Genomic DNA, 22,402 nt, shown 5'->3' with positions numbered 1-22,402 from the left:
CGTTAACGTGCATCAAATATAGAAAATAAATACAGCTCAGTTTCTGATAATTTAATCTTGCTTTTACTAAAAAATTAAAAGAGTTTTTTTTTTTTGTTTGTATAAATGCCTCCTACTTTAATGACTGCTCACTATTATTGTGTTTTATATTTTAGCAAATAATTACCTATACGTGAACCTTATTGCAAAACCAACTCCGTCCTTCCCCGTCTTGCAAATAGAACTCTTAACAGATAAATTTTGTTAAGAAAATATAAATTTATATTAAAGAAGGTGTTTTGAATTTAAAAAAGTGTCTAAGGAGGAGGAAATTTTAAACTAAACTACCCATTTTTTTGTCTCCTGTTCACACCGTGACAAAACCACATGGAGGTCATCTTAGTCGTCAATATGCAAAAAAAAAAGGAGGTGTTTTACAAAATATAGTAGAGAAAGGAAAATAGGTGAGTCGCAATAATTTTGCAAATATCCATCCACAAAGGGGGATTAGTGTAGGCGTAGATATGCAGAAAACCTCCAAAAAGAAAGTAAAATTATTGGTAGAGGCTCTTCTTTTGTGAGCTTTCGTGGCCGCAGGGCCCGCTGCACAGCGATAAGGTTGGATGGAGCGTCCGGACCCGGCAGAGAGCTACACGTGTCCCGCCGGTTCAGCGAAGCAGCGCATGATTGGGATAGACAGGTAGGGCCCAGGAAAAGTACAGGGCTTCGCTGGACTGTCCACACGCTTGGACTGCTGACCAAAGAATTGGGTACGGTCTGGTCGAGTCACCGACGACTGAGACGAGCCGCTTAACGATAAGATCGCGATGGTTTTGGGAACAAGAGGGAAAACAACAAAGACAAGGAAAGTGAGAAACCCGCAATGTCCCCACTCTCGCAATGATTAATTAATTAGAGATGGAAGAGAAAATTCAAACCTGGAGAGGTGGCAATTGTATCGAGTTAGCTATGTCAAATTCAGATCGGGTCATAATAATGGAAGCACGAATATAATTTATTTATTAAACAGATTATATGAGTTATAAATAAGTTATCAGTTCAGGCACAAAAAATATTTAATTTTTTATAAATTATTTAAGTTATAACGAGTTTATATAGGTTATAAATAAATAAAAAATTTCATATTATAAATAAGTTAATCCGATCATAAATAGATTAATCAGGTCATAAATGAATTAGTGTGTTATAAATAGATTGACGAATCATAAACAGATTAGTAAGTCAAGCTATAACAAGTTAATCGGAGTTGAGATAATAAACATGAAGACAAACCGTGGAATAATCAAATTAGATGGGTTGATACTATGATCTGAACTCAATTAGACTGAATTCAAACATGTTTAAAAGCTAAGTTACCGTATTAAATTATAAGTCGGATCAACTTTTGTCACTCCTAATTCAACCCAATTCTTATACAACAAAAACCTATTCTCAAAATAATTAGGGCAGCATTTCTCTTTGCTTTATTACTGATTTACTTGTCTTCTCATTTAAGAATAGACTGCTTATTAGAATATTAGTGCATCCATATGAATTATGAATTGAGGAAATGAGCCACAAACGGACAACCTTATACCTACCTTATTGCAGTCACTGAGCTCTGGTGCAATGGCTGGAAAACGAGATTATATTTATGTTTCTTTTTCTCACCTCTTCATACATAGGAAAACATAATCATTAATAATTACACGATATGCCTAAGAGGCCACATTGTATACAAATTGGGGGGTACACGTATCAAAACTGTTGGGGTGGAGCATCCTGGCTCAATATCCAACCCTTCTAGAATGGTTCACTGAAAAATTGCTTAGGAGGCTAAAGAATGCCAGCTTTAAATTTAGGGACGCATAAATTAAACGGACGGTGGAAGGTGGGTCCCTTTGCAGGGTGCATGTGCCTAGATTCCAAGTTTAGGAGGGGGACCAAGGTCCCATGTGACGTGTTGGGATGTCGAGATGGGCATCAGATCCGCCCCCAAGCACCAACTATTACTAATTTCACAATTCTACTAATGTTGTGGCTAAGTGATCCTCTAGTAACAAGCTGTCTTCACTCGTGAAATAATACAATAGACATAACTATTCTAATTTTTAATACCAGAATAAAAAAACGAATGCTAGCTAATATTTAGTTTAATATTAATATAAAAAATAAATAATTATATTTGATGCGACATAAAGTTAATATTAAAGTATTAAAGAATAAAAAAATTTATTAGAAATTAGTGATGTTTTAAATTAAATGTCGAAAATACCCTTAAATATATATATTAAAATAGTATTAGTAAATAGTATCTTTCTTTGTTATAAATAAGAGTTTAAAAGTACTAGTAAATAGTATCTTTCTGTGTTATAAATACTAGCCAATATTTTAAAAAGCGCCCGCGGGTGGCCGACGGTCACCCCACTGCCTGGAAGGCGGGCGACAAGGCGATCTAGCATTTTTAATATAATTAAATAAATAAGTATAGTATATATAGAAATTTTAATAGTGCACTAAATCAAAACACTAAATAACATAATCACATTAGCTAATTGCTTATTAATGATAACTGAATAACTGAGATATCTATTTACTAACTCTAGTTTATTCACATGAATCACATTTCAAAATCCTCTAATTAGAAATTATATACTTAAATAGCAAGCAATTAGTAATTCCCCCAATTAATAATGCATGACAGTGAAAAAAAATTTCTTCTCTATAATCTTAATTCAGTAATTCATAAAGCAATTAGCAATTAAGTCCTCTAAATTGGTTAGTTTTATTAAATCCGGTCCGCTATAAAACCCGACCTGCTCACTAATAACCGCATTTCGACTTGGCGGGCCGAAGCGCTAGCCCGCCGAGTCGGGCCAGGCGGCCCACCTAGCACTATTTAGCGCCTAGGGAGCCCGCCAAGGCGCTTGGCCGCCTTTTGCCGACGCCTTTCAACATGGCGAGGCGCCCGGTGAACCGCCCGGCCATGGCGGGCCCCTTTTCCGCTTTTCAAAACAGTAATACGAGCTTAAAATGCTTAATATATTTGCATTAAGAACAAATGTGAACTTACTAATATATAACAGTGCGTGGCTATGGGTGACAATACATTGACAACATAGTGAGTGGCAATACGCTGTCATGCATGATAATATAATGCGTGATAATGCATAACAAATAGTTGCAATATGTGACAATATAGTGCCTATGTAGTGCCTGATAATGCACCGCAGTGTTTAACAATATAAATATCTAGGTGACATAACTATTTTTCAAAAAAAGAAGAGAGAAAGAGAGGAGAGAGAATAAATTTCAACTGTAGCTGAAATGATATATAATCAAGTAATTTTTTAAAAATTGTATGGAATAAGATGAAAAAGAATGATAAATTATTTTATCAGAATAAAAATTTAATTAATTTACCAGAATAATAATACTTGTTCTATTTTTTTTTATTTCACAAGGGAAATAATTAAGAAGACCCTTCTTTATTCAAGTATTTTGGTGGATTCCATAGGAAATTGTGTTACTAGGGTAGGCTGTACTTTGACCAAGTAAATTTTATTTTTTGTTTTTTGGATTAGAAAAGAAAAACGAAATTAGTTTCCACGAACGATAAAACCGTTGTCAAAAGGAACAATATAATAGGACTGTTGTGAGAGGCTGCATCTACATAGTACATTACTCATGACATCCTTTTCGAGTGCCAAATTGCAGTCCTTCGTTGGAAATATGTTACTAGGCCAGGTTGTACTTTGACCATGTTTTCTGGATTAGGAAAAAAAATCGAAACTAATATCAGCGAATGTCAAAACTATTGTCAAAAGGAACAATAAAAGATGGTTTGAGAAGCTGTCTGTAAATACAGCGGGATATCAAAATCAGTTTATGACTAATCTCATGGCATCCTTTTCGAGTACCAATTTGGGGTCTTGTATGGATAAAACTAGTTTTTAGTTTATGGATCGTATAAAACATCGTTTCTAAAAGCAAAGATGGACGGACTCATATATAACTTCTTGATACGAAGTGAATGTTAAGATTACATGGAAAGAAAAGAAGGAAGATATAAGATTTTTATTTATATTAGTCTTTTTATTTAACACTATTGTATCTTAAAAACACATGAAATTAATTTTTATAAAAGTTAATAGATACTTAATATAACTAAGTTAATAGATAATTAATTTTTATAAAGGTCAACCCTAACATCAAATAATTATTATAAAAAAATTGTTTAGTGATTTAGCTTAATAGTTCAGCTCAACTAATGGCTCACCGATGTAGTGACTTAGAGCAATATTTTAGTGATGTTTTAGTTTGGAGCAAATGCTCGATAATGCATATATTTTAAAGTCTAAACTAGATAGTTTAGTATGTTGGCTAAAACTTAGTGGGATCTAAGAATTTCTATATTTAGAGAGGATTGATCTTTTCTCCCATCCATATCTAATATCTCAGTTCATAAATAATAATAAAAAAACACATGAAGCTAATTGCATGAATCAATTAATTTTTGAACTAACTGATTCATGTATGTTCGATACACCAAACAATCCAATTGCAGATGAATCATGAGTCACCGATCAGTTAACCGCAATAACTTCACAAGGTATTGTCAAACTCTTATTAGACGTTAAAAGAACACACAGATACAAAAGTGAATCTAAAATAGCCACAGATAAATCTAGAAATATAGTTAGTTGAACTGAAGTAATAAAAATAAAGAATAATTACACCTCAACCTCTTAACTATTGCCTATTTTCACATCAACTCCTAATTTATTTTTCATGAGAATTTAATCCCCTTAATTATTAAAAAAAACCTCTGAAATATCTCTTCCGTTATTTATGTTAGATTTTCCCATAGAAAATAACATAAATATCACTCAGATCAATTTTAGAACCACTTTTACTCTTATTTTAGAAGAAAGAAACTAGAAAAAATATTAAGGATAAAATAGTCATTTCCTTTTTTTTTTTTATTAACACTGTTCGAGGGGGGAGTGAGAGGTTTTTCATAATTTAGGAAGTTCATGTGTAAAAAATAACACAAATTCGGTTGCATGTGAAAAATAGACAATATTTAAGTGATCTGAGTGTAATTATTCCTAAAAACAATACGATAGTAAAAGTTACCCAGAGGCTGACAATATCCAAGAAATCGGCAAGGCCATTAGGTTTCTGCAAATATGATATGCAAGGAATTGGAATAACTCTAGAGGTAGCCCATTTTTCATGCAAACGCTTGGCGGAGTTGGGCGTTAGCGAGAGTTACGTTCAAGAAGAAGAAATCTAAATAAGCAAAAGCCGGTAGATGGGAAAACTTGAAATGTGTGGAAATTGAATGATCAAATTCTTTATCCACTTTGCTCAAAACAAATATAAAAAGATATATTTACATTTATACTAAATAAAATGCTATATTTGGCAACTCGATGACACCTAAGGAGGCTAAGAAGTACTTGACCTTGGCATGATGTTTACGTGTCTTATCTTAAGTTAGTGTAGTTGCGTGGAGCTCAACCTTCGACATATACCACTTGTGTTATTCATTTTGTCCTGATCAAAGAGTAAAAAGATCAAAACACGATCTAAATGGCATAGCTTGACCTCAAACTTAGTTAACATGATCATGATACTGAGCTTAGCCAATGTGTTTAATGGGAGAAGGGAGATCTAGAGAACAAAAATTCAGATTGCTTAAGAAAATATGAAAAATAAGATACTGTATAATTAAAGGGTCAACAAAATAAACTAAGAGATGAGAATATGACGAGAGAAAAGAGATGCTAAGGTAGCAAGGGATAAAGAAGCAAAAAACAGAGACAAAGATCTAGAATGCTATGACTAAAGAGGAAGATATTGAACTTGATTTGTGAGGAGAAATCAAATATTATTTTGTGAAGGGTGAAAGACGAAAATGATGCAAAAGTTGAAGAACGGGTTTTCAATATAATTGTAGATTATACGTATGGAAAAGGAAAAAATAATTTATGGGAAGAAGATAGAAATTTAAATTGTTGGAAAAAGGTAACAGTAAAAGGGCCATTTGAGAAAGTGGAAGTTAGAGAAGTAGTTAATTAGATGGAGCAGATAAAACTCCTGTTCTAGAAATTCATCATGCACTCAGTATGAGAAATTATGTAGATAGTGAGAAAAGAGATACAATGAAAAAATTCCAGAAGATGAAAGAACAGAGCATTTAAACCCATCATTCTACTCAATGGCAGTTAACTGAGTTCACAAACAGCTTATGAAAGGTAATAGATAAAATTGATAAACAGATCACAGAGTTCTTAAAATGGACGAATCAAAGGTGTGGTTTCTGCACATGATATATTATTTATTGCAAAAAGAAGAGGAAGAGGTTTATGATAATACCAGATGGGATTATACAGAGGAAAGTTTGGATAATCATGATCATATTTTCTGTTTGTCCTCATAGTAGATGGATTAATAAAACTTTGCCCAAAGCAAGAGTTTAGAAATAAATAACAGGAATATGTCTAGATATGAAAAAATGGGACCAATAAATCTACAACATGCTGACAATACTCTATCAACTTTCTTCAGCAAACCTTAGTTCAAACTCGGAATTAACTATTGCACTTGTTTAATGAATCTCAATTATTATAATTCTACAAACAACAGTCATTTGGTGTGTCCAGGTGATGATTAAATTAAAAATGAAAAGTCATATGCTGAAATTTTCAACTGTTATAGAAAACTTTCCTACAAAACACTTATATCCAGCTTTTTAGAGGTAAGAGAAATGGATCGATATCCTGTGACTAAGAGGATAGAGAAAAAATGTTAGCAGAACAGAGCAGTACATTACTGTTGTTAGGAACCTAGGAGAAGAATGACTTTTATTGATCCAACAATGAGTACAATATTTCCATACTACTTGTCATTCTTCTGCTACCTACATGAGCAAGGAAAAAGATTGATTAGTTCAAAGGAAGGTTCCTACTTAGTGGATGTGAATTGTGGAAAAAACTGGACAGGCTATGCACTTGAGAAGGAGGGATTGGTAGGTAAGAGAAAATAATTTGGAAATAGAAATTTTAGATTTAAGAAAACTGGTGGCCGAGAGACAAGACTAAAGACTGGGCAAATATTGTGATCCCAAAGTATTACATGTTATGACCTAAGCCTAGCTGATCTAGTCTAGCCAAGCAAAATCACTAGATCTATTATTAGACTTACACATTATCTATCTTAAATTTGTTTATTTTCTTTAAGTTGTTCAATTAAGACTTTGTGATCTGTTGCATTTGCTTATTAGACCTAGTTAGTCCAAGTTTGCTTATTAGTATTAGTCAGTCCAAATGAGAGGTAACCAACTCAATTCGGAGTTAGCCACCTATAAATTGTGGTGTGCAGCTCTTTGCTTATTATGAAATGAATCAATTAGTTTTAGCTCTAAGAGTAGCCCTAATCTAAATAGCCTTCTCCAACACCTCTGAAATTTTCCTTTACACCTCCATTGTAGTCGTCCTCCACCACTCCTCCACTAGGTCGTGGCTACCCTCTCTTGATCTCAAACGAGATAATTTCCACACATAGAAGCATTTGCAACTTCTTTAAATTCAGATCTGCTTTTCTAGATTTGGGCCGCTACATTATAGGACACTGAAAGCTGATTTTTCTGGCTTTTGACTTGGAATGTTCAAAGATGATATCATGCTATGTCCATGAATATAAAAATCTGGAAAGGTTTTTGCTATAGGGATTACAAAAGAAATTGTAGATGGTAAAGCTACTTTTCTGAAAGATATTTAGTAGGGACATTGCAATCTGACATTAATGACCCCAAATTAACTTGTGTTAATGACGAAGATTTTAAAGTGGCAATAGGAATATCAATATTTGGAAATTTATATCAAGAAGAAATCTGGATGAAGGTTAAGGAAGAAGTTATCGAATGTGCTAGCTAGAGTAGTAATAACACACAGAATCGATGTTATCCTCCCTTTGTCCTTTTCATATGCAACCTTTCATTTGCTGCATTTTGCCGCCACATGCTAACCAATATCTCAATCTCCTTATTTGCCACATCCATAATCCACCAGTGATCACACCTCAATTGCAGAAGCCCTTATTATTTTCAAACCAGATATGATGAATCTGATTTATTTTTTCATTCATTGTTCTCCAATTTTTGTTAGAGCTGAAACACTCCCAAGAAACTCATTCAACTGTACAAATTCTGATTTCTACTTTTTCTACATGTCATACAGGAAAGTAGGTGTTAAGAATAATTTAGGGGAAAAAGATGGAAAACTAAATGGCTGGGAAAAGGAAGAGTTAACAGACCAATGAGGAAGAGGAAGTCAGAGAATAGTTTATTAAATGGATGCAGGCAAGATAAGGCTCCTGTACTAGATATATTTCATCATGGAGTCCTCCATAAATTATAAAATTCTGTAGATAGTGAGAAAAGGATAATATAAAGATGTTTCAAAAGCTGAAAGAGTGGAAGCATTTAGACCCATAATTCTGCTTAGCAGGAGTTATATAAGTTCACAAACAGCTTAGGAAAGGTCACAGATAAAGTTGATAGACAGATCACGGAGCATTTTCAAAAGGGCATATTTATTTTGGAAAGCATGTTTTCTGCACATGGCATATTATTAAAAAAAAGAAAGAGAATATTAAAATTGGAATTTGGAAGAACTTTATGAAAAGACCAGAAGGAAATATACAGATGAAGAGAGTTTAGGAAAAGGTGCATTTAGTGGATTACGATGGCGATTATTTCAGAAAGACAACAACAAAAATAAAGGAGGGTCTAGAATCATTGAAATACTTAGATATAGAAACAGTTTAAGGCAAGGAGATCAAGGATCACATTTTGTACTTGTTCTTCCTGGAGATGTATAGTGGATTAAATAGAACTTTGTTGTTCAAAGCAAGAGAATTGAAAAAGATAACAGGGATATGTATAGATATGAGAGCATGCTGACAATTCTTTATTTCTTTTTAAAGAAAAAGAAAAGGGGTTCAAACTTCAAACTCAAAAGTAACCATTGCACTTGTTTGAAGAAACCCCAAGTGTGTGTTGTGAACCAGCGCCAAGCTGGTTGGTCTAGTTGAGCCAGGGTTGTTGTGAACTAGCCAGAGATGGTTAGTCTAATCATAATTGGTCTACTCAAGTTGAGTCCAGTGTAGGATTGTTTGGAGAACAAGTAGCCTAAAATGAGTAGTTATTATAAATGAGGTGTGGTAAGCACCTCAAGGAATCAAAGAGAACTACCCTAATTTCTTTACTCTCTCTCACACACACACATTCTCCCAAAACCCCTACACTCAACTGACGGTACCCATACCGAGGCCACCAGCTGAGCTCTCCCATCACCTCACTCCCACTCTCTTCTCCCTCAGATCACTTCAACCCTCGCTTCTCCCTCACATCATCTCACTCCACCTTCACCCACCACCACTTACTCAACCTCAACCATCTTCGTCTATTCTTAGCCTCAACACCATCCTCTATCCTCACCACCAACTCAGCTCAGTGACCCATCCTTCCATCACCGACCACATCAATGGCATCAGAGCGGTCGACTCTTGGCCATGACCACCATGCGAGTGATGGCGAATCGACGAGCTGCTGCCGAGATGACGGCGAACGGCGAACCTGCGACCACCACCAACATCGCCACCCCGATAGAGGCCGAAACCTATTCGAGTGCGTTGAGCACGCTGCCGGTGGGAGGATCGCAACAGGAACCCCTTGCAACCTTCTTCAACGTCTACTCGACCTCCAAGAATGATCGCAAGAGGAGATTAGAGGCTTGAGAGCCGATCTGCGATCCTTGGTGCTATGCAGTCATCTGCACGAGTCGCCTCGGCTGTCGAAACCACCACAGCTACCTGTGTCAGCTTAGGTACTTCCTTCACCGACCAACACCCTCCTCCCACATCCACCTACCACGAAAGGCCCATTCCCTTCAGCCGGCCATGGATAGGTGAAAAGAGAATCCAGTAGGGGAGCCAGTAGGCCACCGGGCCTGCAGCCACCGCTGCCGTCTACCCATAGTTTGTAATTGCCGCAACTACAATCTGCAGCCATCGTTGCTTAGCCCAAAGGGCTTCTCGCCAAAGCCAACGCCAACATAGGCAACTGCTGGCTACAGTGTACCCCTACTGCCACAGCCCCTCGGCTCAAGGTTTCCCTTCATGACCTCCTCGGTCGAGGAAGACATCGAGCTGACCCATAGACTCCCTTACGAGCAACCACACACCAATCTATCACCTCAGGCCTATTTTTCCTGGGCAGCCATCGAGAGGCCGAAGGGGGGCCTACTATCTCCACCGAATCCTAGGGCTCACCCTCAAACGAAGTATGGACCAGATGAAGAAGGACTGGGTTACAAATAGGGATGGAATCAAGAAAAGGAAGACGTCACATTGGCGGGCCCTTGGTTGAATCAAGAGGACTTTGAGCCGCATCACAGTAGAGATGATCGAAGGCGACGTGACCCAAAAGTGTAGATCCTATACCCACCCAACCATGACAACGGTATCCGTGAGCGCATTACACTGCTCGACTTTCCAATGTTTCAAGAAGGTAACCCGTTAAATTAGATTTTTCAAGCTAAGCAATTTTTTGAGTATCAGAGCATAGCAAAGGACGTCAAGGTGTTGTTGGCAAGCTTCCATTTGGCGGCGACAGTCCTACATTGGTACTAGTCAATGAGCGCCTACCAATTGTTTGAGCTGTGAACTGAGTTCATCAAAAGGTTATCGAGACGATTTGGGACTTCTGGCTTCAAGGACTACCACACTACGCTCTCCAAATTGGTTCAGCAAACGTCTGTAGCACGTACAAAGAGGAGTTTGGATGCGTGAGTAGCCGGTGCCGACCCCTATAGCCACAGTAGCTATTGATTAGCACATTCATCTCCGGGCTGCGCGAGGAGGTCAAGACCAACGTCCTTTCCTTATGACCTTGGATCTTGAGCAAGGCCTTTGAGGGCACCACGCGGATGGAGCAGAAGCACTCGCCTTGAGGAGTGCTCTACAAACTTCATGTGCTAGTCGAGGCGGGAGGATTACACCATGTGCACCGGGTGTTGGCAACGGCCCAACAACTGCTTCAAGAACTGCTCTTGGTATGAGGACAACACCGAGATCAGTTGCGGGTCTTGGAAGAGGGGCAAGACTCGTAGTCCGAACTCTCACGCCTACACATATGGAGCATCGGGCTAAGAGGTATTTCCAGTGCGATGAGCGGTTCACTGCAACCACCTTTGCGTAAGAGCCACCGCAAGAAGGTGATGGATAATGACGTGGTCGTCGAGGGGATGGTAGAGGTCGTGGGCGAGGATCTCGAGGAGGATATTTACGCTGAGATCTCCATGCATGTTTACTTAGGGACGAGCGCCCGGAAGACCCTATGGGTGGACGGGGTGGTCAAGAAGCACAGTGTATACATACTCATCGGGAGTATGCATAATTTTTTGGACATGTGGCTAGTGCGAAGGATTAGATTGGAGGTCGAACCCACCATCAGTTTAGGTGCCCGTCAGGGATGGCACGATGCTCCAAATGGAGTGTATGCTGCGGGGTCTACTTACAGGGCCACCATAACTTCATAGTGGATTTGTAGCCTTTAACACTCCCTTGAGCAGACGTGGTCTTGGGCACCCAATGGCTCCATAGTTTTTATTCGGTTATTTTTTACTGCTAACACATGCGGCTCACCTTTCAGAGGGGCGGACAAGTGGTGAAATTAGATGGAGTTTGAATTCAGCCGCACCCCCCACTGCAACCGCTGATTGGTGTGCCGAGTACTAAGAGTTTTCCTATTTTCTACAGCTAGCCCCGACTATACCTGAGCCCGCTCCAAGCTCAGGTAAACATGCTAATCTAGTCCAGTTGCTGACCAACTTTACTAGATTGTTTGAAGCCTCGACTGGGCTACCCTCCCTCCCGCTAGGCATGCCGACCATAGGATTGAGATTGTGCAACGGGCCGAGCCTGTCAACGTTTAGCCCTACCGATACCCACATGTGCAGAAAGAGATCTCGAGGCTACTCATCGAGATGTTAGAGCAAAGCATCATCTAGCCAAGCCGGAGCACATATTCTTTACCCGTCCTACTGATGAGGAATGACGGGAGTTGGCATTATTGCATGGGCTACCGTGCATGAAATGCCACCATAGTCAAGGACCAATACCCCACACCAATTATTGAGGAGCTACTGGACGAGCTAACAGAGGCATCCTACTTCAGCAAGCTCGACCTCTGCGTAGGTTACCATCAAATCTGAGTTCGAGCGAATGATGTGCCTAAGACAACATTTCAGACCCATGATGGGCATTATGAGTTTAGAATCATGCCATTTGGGTTGACGAACGCGTTGGCAACATCCCAAGGCCTGATGAACAACACATTCTGATCACTCCTCCGGCGATACATGTTGAATTTTTTGATGGCATTCTTGTGTACAGCAGGGCTTGGTCAGACCACATAAAGCATTTGCAAGTCATGCTGAACTTGTTAACCGAGCATTCCATGAAGGTGAAACAGAGCAAGTGTCTACGGGGAGACTGCTCAGTGGGGTACCTCGGCGACATCATTTCAGCCGAGAGAGTGGTAGCTAATCCAGGCAAGATTTCTTGCATCGTCGGCTAACCGCGACCAAAGACAATCTGAGAGCTATGGGACTTCCTTGGCCTAACAGCTTATCTCAACAAGGCTTTATCTGGGAGGTCACAACAGCTGTCCACTTATGAGAGCGAGATGCTCACCATTATGCATGCGATGACCAAATAGTGGCCCTATCTGATTGGACAACGGTTCGTGATTCAAATAAATCAATAGAGCCTTTCCTATTTCATGAGTCAACGTACACATACTCCAACATAACAGAGATGAGTCACTAAGCTACTATGGGTATGATTATGAGCTGCAGTACAAGAAAGGGGCGGAGAACAAGGCAATAGATGCACTATCTCGGCAGCCCATACTAGCGGAGTTAGCGATCATACCAATGTTGAGTTTTTCATTCCTCAAGGACCTCTGAAGACCAGGTACAGCTGACCCAGAGATATTAAGATTGATACATGAATTAGTGGACAACCCAGAGAGCCACCTCGAGCTCGAGAAATGTGATGGATTATTGTTGGACAAAGGGAACATCCAGGTGCCCGCGAATGATGGGTTGCGTACACAACTCATGGACCACTTTCATTCCACTCCAGAGGCCGAACATGAGGGCACGCCGAGGATCTACAAACGGCTTTCACAAAGCTGTGCGTGGGTTGGGATGAAGAAGGCGGTGATAGCATATGTGAGGGCATGCGAGGTGTGCCAGCGGGCGAAGGCCGACTCCTTCAAGCCAGCAAGACTATTACAACTCTTATCAATTCTACTGCACGTTTAGGAAGATATCTCCATCGATTTCATCGAGGAGCTACCAGTAGTGTGGGGGTACTCTATCTTTTTTGTACTAGTAGACATGCTAAGCAAATATGCCCACTTCTTAGCCCTAGCACACCCATTTTCAACGAAGGCATAAGGTGTTTGAATGCGACGTCAACAAGCTCTATGGCATGCCAAGTTCCGTGGCCTTAGACAGAGATCGAATCTTCATCAGTGACTTTTAGACGAAGTACTTCACACTGTAGGGGACTCGGTTAGACCTCTGCTTGGCCTACCACCCCTCAAACTGATGACCAAATCGAGGTAGTAAACCGGGGCATCAAATAATATCTTCGTTGCTTTGTGGAAGAGCGTCTTAGAAAATGGCTTAATTATCTGCCTTGGGCAGAATGGTCCTAACAACACTACCTTTTACACTAGTATTTAAATTACCCCCTTTGAGGCAATGTATGGTAGACCACCATCGACTTTGCACACCTATAACACCGTAGCATCTACAACACGGGCAGAGACAAACCTAGAGTTGACTAGGGGTGTCAAGCTGCCGAGCAGCTTGACACCCCTGGGCTCGGCTCGGGCTCGACTCGACTGGAGCTCGAGTCCAGCTCGGCTCGGTCAGAGCTGAGCCGAGCCCAAGCCGCTGAAAGAGGCTCAAAATCAATATCGAGCCGAGCCTGAGCTGAAGCCGGGTCGGCTTGATCGGCTCAGTTTAAAACTAAATTATAAAACCCTAATCCCCAAATCTAAGTCCTCACCTTCCTTCTCCAAGCCGCCGCTGTCGCGTCATCCTCCTCCCACGGCAGTCATCTCCTCTAAGCTCCGTCTCACCTTCCTTCTCCAAGCCGCCGCCGCTGCGTCGTCCTCCTGCAGCAGTGGTCTCCTCTAAGCTCTGCCTCACCTTCCTTCTCTAAGTCGTCATTGCCGCGTCGTCCTCCTCCCGCGGCAGTCGTCTCCTCTAAGCTCCGCCTCACCTTCCTTCTCCAAGCCGCCGCGTCATCCTCCTCCATCGGCCGGGCTCGATCAGGCTCAGCTCGAGCTAAGGCGAGTCGAGCCTAAGCCCAATAAAGAAGCTCAAAATTAATTTCGAGCCAAGCCTGAGCAGCAGCCGGATCGCTCAGGCTCGGCTCATTTACACCCCTAGAGTTGACTGATAGGATGCTACCCTGAGGAGGTTGATGACCCACATGGCGGAGGTGCAAAATCGCATGAAGCAGGCCTACAGTCGCAAGCATCGTGTGCAGGAGTTTGTGATCAGTGATCTGGTGTTCGTGCGCATTCAGCCGTATCGACAGGTGACTCTGAGACTGGTGCACAACTAAAAACTAGCACACCAATATTTTGCGTTGTTCCAAGTGGTCGAGCGACTAGATCCGATAGTGTATAGATTGGCGTTACTAGAGGGATCACGCATCCATGTTTCAGCTTTGAAGACTCGAGTCAAGGCAGATCAAATTGTGGATGTGAACATACCCAACCCCGTGTAAGAGACACACCCAGTGGAGCCGGTGAGGATTCTGACCAGGAGGCAACAATGCAGAAACAAGAGTTTGTAGACAAGAGATTCGGTAGAGTGGTTGGGTCGACACTTCAATGACACTACGTGGGAGCTTGAGTCGGAAGTAGCCAAACACTTTCTTGACTTCACACCTTAAGGACAAGGTAGCAAAAGCGTGGTGGATTCTTGTGAACTAGCCTCAAGCTGGTTGGTCTAATCGAGTTAGGGTTAATCTAGCCGAGTTGTTTTCGATCTAGGGTTGCTTGGAGAACAAGTAGCCTAAAATGAGGTAGCTACTATAAAGGTGTGGTGAGCACCCGAAAGAATCAAGGAGAATTACCCTAATTTCTTTACTGTCTCTATCTCTCTTTCTCTCTCTCTCTCACACACACACACACTCTCTACCAAAACCCCTACCCTCGACTAGCAGGGCCCATACCGAGGCTACCAGCTGAGCTCTCACCTATCACCTCACTCCCACTCTCCTCCCTCAGATCACTTCACCTCACTATCTTCTCTCTCACACCATCACACTCCATCTTCACCCACCACCACTCACTCAACCGCAACCAACTCCCTCCATTGTTGCAACCATCTTCCTCCATTCTCAACCTCGACACCATCCCCACCCCCAACTCAGCTTGGTGACCCATCCTTCCTCCCATCGCCAACAACATCAGTGTGATAGTAGTTTTGAAATAAGAGTAGTTTGGTGAATGAAAAGTCGTATGCTGAAAATAATTGTAGGAATAGAAAACTTGCCTATAAAGTATTTGTCTCTGCCTTTAAATAAAAGTAAGAGAAATGGATAGAGAAAGTGTGATTGAGGATTGAGGTAAGACTAGCAGCATGGAAGAGTAGGTTGGAGTAGTTAGGATTGGCATAGTGTGATTAAGAGGATTGAGGTAAGATTAACATTTAACAGCATGGAAGAGTAGGTTAGTGTCATTAGGATTTAGCAGGAAAATTGAATTTTATTAATCCAATAATGAGTACCATATTTCAATACTACTCGTCATTCTGTTGTTACCTAGATGGGTGAGGAAAATGATTGATTAACTCAAAGGAATATTCTCAATCGGTGATGTGAAGAAAAATGAAGGGCTATGCACTTACAAAGTGCATTTTGGTATGTACAAGAAAAAGAATTTCAATGGTTGGATAGATTTAGAAAAGTGGTGGTGGAAAGAATTAAAATTATAAAGGTTGGGCAAATAATATTGTACAGAAACATCAAAGGGTACTGAAAGGTGAGAATTTTTTGCTTTTGTCATGGAAAACTCAAACATGATATCTCCCAATGTACAGGAATATCGAAATCTAGAAAGGTTTTTACAATAGGGATAAGAAAAGAAATTGAAGATGGTAAAATATGAAAGATGGTATTGTCAACTTGAGCTCGAGATTAAAATAGCAATTGGATTGGTATCCAGAAAAAATTTACTTGAAGGTTAAAGGAAGAAGGAAAGTTAATTTAAAGTAGTAATAACACACGGAATAGGTGTTACCTCCTTTATTCCTCATCTCCAAAATTTTCATTTGCTACATTTGCCGCAACATGATAAGAGGTTTGAGTTCAAATTCCTCCTTTGCAACATCTAATTTTCTCAATAATCTACCATTATAAATCGTGATCACACTTATATTTCTGAAGCTCCAATTATTTTCTCTTAGATATACAAGGAAAGTTTCCAGATAAACCTTTGATGTATTTCGCCTCATATATTAGACTTTATTACTCGTCTCTTTTCCTTTCACTATTTTTTTTTCCTTTACTGTCCTCCACATATCTTGCAGAATTACAATCACTTTCAATCATCCATGATCCAATCAATCTTCATCTCAACTATTCCATTTCTGTACTGAAGTCTTCCTTTTCATCCCATTTATTTGGCCATACATATTACATAGTAGTCAAACCATCCTTTATATACTTTCCAGCTCAACTATTCCTAAATATTACCATCCTCGGTATAGCCCAAGAAAATCTCCCAAATATTGGCAATAGAAACCAATTCTATGTAAAGCATGTCTATAAAAATTAATTAATCAGTGAGGAAGAAATGAAGTACGTGATTCTGCCAAGCTAGATCTCTCCTTTGAAGCTAAAACAATTCTGCCTTCCTCAATTAATTACTCACTGAACATGGATCCTTTTGCTTTGCCAAATTTCTGATACTTTTGCTTGTTAATCGAGCAATACCACATAGCTTCATTCTTCAATAATCACATCTCTCATGCATATCTAACTTAAACTCAAAAACCTAAGAAGAAGTGATTCACCACTATCTCTTCTAGCTAGAGGATCAAAGGATTATGATAAGAAAGATTGTAAGTTTATTGCAGCAGAAACCTGTCTGCACATTGGTAAACTATTAGAGAGATGACCTTTCTCAATCTATTTGTTCAGACAAAGACATTTTTCTGGATAATTAGATCCTTGAGGTCTCCTTTAAAGTAGCAATGGAAATGTATACAATGGGGAAGATGTGAAATGGAGACTGAGATCTAGAATGTTATGGCTAAGGAGGGATACTAAACCTGATTTGTTTGGAGAAATCAAATATCATTTATCGAAAGGTGGAAGGCGAAAATGATGCATATATTGAAAATTGGGTTTTCAATATTATTCTATAATATATATGTTATACAGGAAAGTTGGTGCTAAGGATAATTTATCGGAAGATAGAAACTAAATGGCTTGGAAAAGGAAGAGTACACAGGTCAATGAGGAAGAGGAAGTCAGAGAGATAGCTTATCTAATGGATGCACATAAGATAATGCTCTTGTACTAATTAAATTTCATCGACTCCATAAATTATAGAATTTTGTAGATAGGGAGTAAAAGAATAAAAGGAAGATGTTTCAAAAGCTGAAAGAGTGGAAGCATTTAGACCCATCATTCTACTCAACGGAAATTATATAAGCTCACAAACAGTTTAGGAAAGGTAAAAGATAATTTGATTGACAGGTCACATAGGATTTTCCAAAGGACATCTATTCTTGAAGGCATGTTTTCTGCACATGACATTTATTAAAAAAAAAGAGATATTACTAAAATTAGATTTCAAAGAGATTTATGACAAGACCAGAAGGACTATACAGAGGAAGAGAGTTTGGGAAAAGGTGTTTAGTGGATTACAAAGGCAATAATTTTAGAAAGACAACAACAAAGATAAAGGAGGGTCCAGGAATCAGTGAAACACTTAGATATCAAAAGGGTTTAAAAGGCAAGGAGACTAAGGATTAAATAGAACTTTGTGCAAAGCAAGAGAAATTAAATAGATAACAGGGATATGTATAGATATGAGTACATGACAGAAAGTGAATGAATAAATCCACATAATGGTAAACATCCTCTATTTTTTTTTAAAGAAAAAGAAAAGGAGTTCAAACTTCAGACTCAGAAGTAACCATTGCACTTGTTTAACTAAGAGCAGATTGGTGTCTCTATGTGATGATAAAGAAAAAGGAGAAATATGCTGAAATCAACTGTATACTATAAAGCACTTGTCCTTTAAAATAGGGTAAGAGAAATGGATCGACATAGTGTGATTAGGAGCACTGAGGTGAGATTAGGATCACGGAAGAGCAGATTAGTGTTGTAAGGAGGAAGAGTGAATTCTATTAATCCAATAACGAGTACCATATTTCCATACTACTCATCAATCTATTGTTATCTAGATGGGTGAGGAAAATGATTGATCAACTTAAAGGAAGATTCCCAATCAGTGGATTGGATGTGAAGAAAAACGAAGAGATATGCACCAAAGTGCAGATTGGTATGTAAAAGAACAAGAATTTCGATGATTGGGTAGATTTAAGAAAGTGGTGGTGGGGGAAACTTGAAAATATAAAGGTTAGGCGAGTATTATTGTACAGAAACATCGAAGGATCCTGAAACATGAGGCTTTTTGGCTTTTGTCTTGGAAAACTCCAACATAGTATCCCTATGTGCAGGAATATAGGAATCTGGAAAGGATTTTACTATATGGATAAGAAAAGAAATTAGTAGGGTGTTGCATTCACAGTATTGTCAACTTGAGCTTGAGATTAAAATGGAAAATGGAATAGTAATAGTTGGAAATTGATTCCCAGAAAAAATCTATTTGAAGGTTAAAGGAAGAAGGAAAATTATTGAAAGTAATATCTACAGTACTAATAATACAGGGAATAGGTGTTATCTCATTTCCTCCTAATCCCCAAAATTTTCATTTGCTACATTTGCCACCACATGATAACTGATTCTCAAACTTCTCCTTTGCAACATCTTGCCTTGAAACTTTCTTATTTCCTCCATAATCCGCCATTAAAGATCGTGGTCATACCTATATTTCTGAAGCTCTAATTATTGTCAGTAGGAAATACAAGGAATATATCCAGAAGCCTTTGATGTATTTTGCCTACTTTGTTATTCAGGTCTCTTTTGCTTTCACTGCATTGTTTTTTACTTTATTGTCTTCCACATATCTTGCAGAATTACAATCACTTTCTAGTATCCATGCTTCAATCAATATGCATCTCGACTATTCCATATCTATATTGAAGTCTTTCTTTTCATCCCATTTATTTGGCCATACAGAGTAATCAGCCCCCAACAGAAACCATCCTTTTTACCTTACAAGATCAACTACCAAAATATTTACCATCCTCAGTATAACCAAAGAATATCTCCCAAAAATTGACAATAGAAATCAACTCTGTATAAAGTATGTCTTAAAAAACTAAATAATCAGTGAGGAAGAAGTGAAGTACATGAACCTGTCAATGTCAATCCTCCTTTAAAGCTCAAACTATTCCACCTTCCTCAATTAACTATTGACTGAATATGGATCCTTTTGCTTTGCCAAATTTGTGATACTTTTGCTTGTTAATCGAGCAATACCACATACCTTCATTCTTCAATAATCACATTCCATCATGCATATCTAACTTAAACTCAAAGCCTAGGAAGAAGTGATTAACCACTCTCTTCTAGCTAGAGGATCAGAGGACTATGATAAGATCGTTGTCAGAGAGATGACCTTTCTCAATATATTTGTTCAGAAAAAGGCTTCAGTCTGCAAATACCCTTAATATCTACAGATGGTAGCATTCTTCGGGATACTTGGATCCTGAGATCTCCTTTAAATATCTAGCCTCTAAGATACCCTTAATATCTACAGATGGTAGCATGTTGCTTAGTTAGGAGGACCCAAAAAGCCTGATGATGCAGGTTGAACAAAACATGTCTCCACTAAGAGAGAGAGAGAGAGAGAGAGAGAGAGAGAGAGAGAGAGAGAGAGAACGACTGAGAGAGGAGCGCCTGCCATACGGCTGAGAAGAGAAATATGACGGGAAGTTTGTAAAAACTAGGGCTTCCACAAGCTATATTAAATATTTTAGGGATCTCAGATAAAGAAATTGCTGTGTATTCCTGTTCCGAATGATAGAAGCAAGATTCAAGAAAAAGATGAAGGTCAAGAACTTGTAATCAAGATGAAGGTCAAGACCTTGTAATCAAGATTCAAGAGACCGATGAAGGTCAAGACCTCGTCATCGAGATTGAAGAAGATGGAAGCCGTCATCGTGATTGATATCAAGATTCAAGAAACCGATGTTGGCAAGGCCTCGTAATTAAAATTCAAGAAATCTATCAAAGGTCAAGACCTCGTTATCAATCCTAAGGGAAAGCAAGAAGAAAGATTCAAGAAACCGATGAAGGTCAAGACCTGCCATTACCCACGATGCAACAAGAACTGACCTCACAAGCGTCAATATTCGAGCGTAGATCATACCCAGTCACGTGAATAAGAAAGAACAACGGCAACGAACCAAGATTACCTCATATCCGAGCTCTTCTTGGCGTCTGTCCCGCGACCTCTAGCTCGTCGGAGCACCACCGGAGGCCCTCGTCTTCCTCTCTTCAAGAGAACGAAGAGAGGGAAAGAGGGAAAGAGAGGAGAGAGACGTTACTGGAGGAGGAGAAATTGGCAAAGAAAGCCTCGAATTCGAATGTTTCGGATCACTGTATCGAAGTTATATATACACTTCTCAATCTCCGCGTCATAGCGGCGTGGGCCCACTTACGTGTAACTACCTATGGAACATTCCAGATTACACCCCGTTTTAGTGACATATTATGTATTGAACCCTACTTTTTCAACACTTTAAAATCAACCTTATACTTTTCCAAAATTTGTTAGCCTAATCAACTAAACCACGCATAATGAAGTTTAGCCTAGTTAATTTGGCTGGTCCTGCTAATTTGAAACTAATTTAAAATTAATTAAATGATTACCAAACCATCCTTTATTGTTTGACAAAGAGTGGTTAAATTATTCAATATTTAACACCTCAGCCATTGAGAATTTTATTATCAGACTTTTGATTTTTTTATTTTATAATTTTCATGTGACACCCTACTTTTACTTTAATGAACTATCATTAACCATAGTCCTAACTTTACTTATAAAATTATTAAAATATCCTAGAAATTTTAAGCTTGGCCCACCCTTTTTAAGCTATATATCACTCTTGTTAACTCACAAAATCAAAAAATAAAAATAAATCTAGATTTTAATCACCCTACTATATCCAACTAGACATGATCAAACATTTCGGCTTGCTCATGTCCTGCCCGACTTCGCCAGGTTTGGACTAGGCTAACCTTGGCCAGGACCCGCTTTGGACTTAAGCCCGAACTACTAATGGGTGACATAAACCAACTATTTGTCCACCTGGCCTTGCTCGGAAGCATGCTCGTCAACCAGCATGAAAGCCCGCTCATTTCAATGCTATGTATTATTTAAAATTTTTTAATATATTATTTTTTTTATAAAAAAAATGAGGAACAAATATATCTTAAAAAAAATAAAGGGTAAAAAATAATTCTAAAAATTCATGCCAGCCCACTCTCTCATAGGCTAACAGACGGTAATAGATTAGACTATTCTAGCTCAGCCCGAATTCGACCCGACTCAACTTACTTGCGGGAGGTTGACAAACACAGTCTCCATGTGGCCACATGATGAGAGGGACTATATCCCAACAACAAATAATTCGGATATTTTAAAGTTATTTTATTATTCCAAGAGGTATTTCTTGCTTGATACTCTTTCATTTGAAATGGAAAAATAAAGAAAATGTAATGTGTTATTAAAAATTACCCTTTAAAAGAAATTTATCGGACCTTTTCACTAAAAAGCGAATTCTGTGCGTTAGCCAACGCGTTCAGACTTCAGACCTCCTGGTCGGTCCAACGAATGCGGCGCCAAAAAGATCAAAACACTCGGATGAACGGTCCAGATTAGAGAACAGGTGGGCTCTCATGTACGGCGGTCAATCCAGTTTGTCCGTTCTCGTAGTTCGCCCGGACCAAATCGGATATCTTCATCTGCGCTGAATCCTGACTCAATTGAAGAGAGAATTAAATAGGAGTGGCAAATTGTGTTTGCGTCCAATCGGATTGGATCACTTTTAAACCAATAGTAACACGATGGATCTATTTATTAAATGAGTTAAATGAACTCAGTTTAACTAGGTTGAAT

At 39.0% G+C, this 22,402-nt stretch overlaps 1 long non-coding RNA gene across 1 annotated transcript; it reads right to left on the bottom strand.

Moving 5' to 3' along the window:
- Positions 1-5,297: 5,297 nt before the first annotated feature.
- On the bottom strand, positions 5,298-20,865 carry LOC140796619 (uncharacterized). Its single transcript, XR_012110491.1, has 2 exons — positions 20,697-20,865; positions 5,298-5,541 (listed from the first exon to the last, which is right to left on the bottom strand). It is a non-coding gene; the product is annotated as an uncharacterized lncRNA (long non-coding RNA).
- Between the last annotated feature and the right edge of the window lie 1,537 nt (positions 20,866-22,402).

This window comes from Typha latifolia, chromosome 10 (genome assembly GCF_019914945.1).
Source record: "Typha latifolia isolate L0001 chromosome 10, TyphaL0001v2, whole genome shotgun sequence".
Classification (NCBI taxonomy): Eukaryota; Viridiplantae; Streptophyta; class Magnoliopsida; order Poales; family Typhaceae; genus Typha; species Typha latifolia.
The sequence above is the reverse complement of the archived record's forward strand: the minus strand, read 5'-3'. Positions and strand labels throughout refer to the sequence as shown.